We start from the raw sequence: 2,674 nt of genomic DNA on the forward strand, positions 1-2,674 counted from the left end.
TCATTACCATAACGCAACGTTAGCGATTTCTAAAAATCGCAAATGAAATGAAATAAATATGCCTATCCTCAAGCTTATCCTTTTCTTAACAATCCTGTCGTCTCAGATTTTCAAAATATGCTTTAGAACCAGAGAAAATCAATAATTTGTGTAAGAGTGGTGATAGCTAGCTTAGCATTTAGCGTTAGCATTTAGCACGCAACATATTCACAAAAACCAGCAAAGGGATCAAATAAAATAATTTACCTTTGAAGAACTTCAGATGTTTCAATGAGGAGACTCTCAGTTACATAGCAGATGTCCAGTTTTTCCTGAAAGATGCTTGTGTAGGACACAACGTTCCGTTTTGTTACTATGCATTTGGCTACCGAAACTAACCGAAAATTCAGTCACCTTCACGTCAAACTTTTTTCCGAATTAACTCCATAATATCGACTGAAACATGGAAAACGTTGTTTGAATCCATCCTCAAGGTGTTTTGTCATATATCTCTTCATTGAAATGCCATTCCTGGAAGCCTGCATTGTTCTCAGATTCGGATGGAAAAATACTGGTACCTGACTTTTGCGCACCAATTTCCACGCAGACACCGTGCGGGACCCCTGGTAAATGTAGTCTCTTATGGTCAATCTTCCAATGATATGCCTACAAATATGTCACAATGCTGCAGACACCTTGGGGAAACGATAGGAAGTGTCCGTTCATTCCTGTCGCATTCACAGCCATATAAGGCGATCATGGAAAACGTGCCATCAGAAATCCTGTTGATTTCCTGGTCGCTCAAACATCTTGGTTTTGCCTGTAGGTTTTGTTCTAAGGCACTCACAGTAAAAATCTTTGCAGTTCTGGAATCGTCAGAGTGTCTTCTTTCCAAAACTATCAATTCCAAGCATAGTCGAGCATCTTTTCATGACAAAATATTGCGCTAAAAACGGGCACGTCTTTTTATCCAAAAATGAAATACTGCCCCTAGAGTCTTAACAGGTTAACAATGGGTTGAAGTGGCGGATGGATATATTTTTCCATTTTCAGTGATCAGATTTTCCTGCACTTTTCGATCAAACGCACGTTCTGTTATAGTCACAGCCGTGATTTAACCAGTTTTAGAAACGGCTGAGTGTTGTCTACCCACACATACTAATCATATGCATATACTATATTCCTGGCATGAGTAGCAGGGCGCTGAAATGTTGCGCGATTTTTAACAAAAAGCTGCGAAAATTCGCAACAGCCTTAAGAGGTTTTAACAGGCTCTCTGTCTCTTTCTGTCTCTGTCTCTCTGTCTCTCTCTGTCTCTGTATCTGTCTCTCTCTCTCTGTGTCTCTCTCTCTGTCTCTCTCTCTCTCTCTCTGTCTGTCTCTCTGTCTCTCTCTCTCTCTCTCTCTCTCTGTCTCTCTCTCTCTGTCTCTCTCTCTCTCTCTCTCTCTCTCTCTCTCTGTCTCTCTCTCTCTCTGTCTCTCTCTCTCTTCTCTCTCTCTCTCTCTCTCTCTCTCTCTCTCTCTCTCTCTCTCTCTCTCTCTCTCTCTCTCTCTCTCTCTCTCTCTCTCTCTCTCTCTCTCTCTCTCTCTCTTTCTCGCTCTCTCGCTCTCGCGCTCTCGCTCTCTCTCTCGCTCTCAGAGTTCCAGCAGTGAGAGTATCAGCTGTTTAAATAAGGACAGTGTCTCGGTGAGTAACAGACGGATGTTCTACCTTCCTCTTTCCCTGTCCTCTCTTTCTTTTTAATCTCCAATCCCTCGCTCCACTCCTCCTCCGCAGCTGTCTGCAAGGCAGCCGACCAAAGTAGGTAGAACTAGAGACACACACACACACACACACACACACACACACACACACACACACACACACACACACACACACACACACACACACACACACACACACACACACACACACACACACACACACACACACACACACACACACACACACACACACACACACACACACACGCGCGCAGCGGAGTGGTGAATAGCCATTACATTACATTTAAGTCATTTAGCAGACGCTCTTATCCAGAGCGACTTACAAATTGGTGCATTCACCTTATGACATCCAGTGGAACAGTCACTTTACAATAGTGCATCTAAATCTTAAAGGGGGGGATACTTATCCTATCCTAGGTATTCCTTAAAGAGGTGGGGTTTCAGGTGTCTCCGGAAGGTGGTGATTGACTAGCCGTGGTGTGTGTGTGTGTGTGTGTGTGTGTGTGTGTGTGTGTGTGTGTGTGTGTGTGTGTGTGTGTGTGTGTGTGTGTGTGTGTGTGTGTGTGTGTGTGTGTGTGTGTGTGTGTGTGTGTGTGTGTGTGTGTGTAGGAGTTAAAGTATAACGTGAGTGTGTGCTTACATAACACTGTAGCAAACTGTGTTCGTTGTTATTAAAAAAAGGTTCGGTTTAAAAACCTGTTAATTGACAAAAATGAAAAAATGTAGCAAATTGTAAAGAGTAAAAGCTCTTCTCTGCAGGTGAGATTAAAGAAGAGAACAGAAGAGATGATGGAGGGTAAGTGTAGCAGAGGGAGATTAAAGAAGAGGAGAGATGATGGAGGGTAAGTGTAGCAGTGGGAGATTAAAGAAGAGGAGAGATGATGGAGGGTAAGTGTAGCAGTGGGAGTAAAGAACAGGGAGATGATGGAGGGTAAAAGATTAAAGAAGAGGAGAGATGATGGAGGGTAAGT

This window comes from Oncorhynchus gorbuscha, unplaced genomic scaffold (genome assembly GCF_021184085.1).
Source record: "Oncorhynchus gorbuscha isolate QuinsamMale2020 ecotype Even-year unplaced genomic scaffold, OgorEven_v1.0 Un_scaffold_988, whole genome shotgun sequence".
Taxonomy (NCBI): Eukaryota; Metazoa; Chordata; class Actinopteri; order Salmoniformes; family Salmonidae; genus Oncorhynchus; species Oncorhynchus gorbuscha.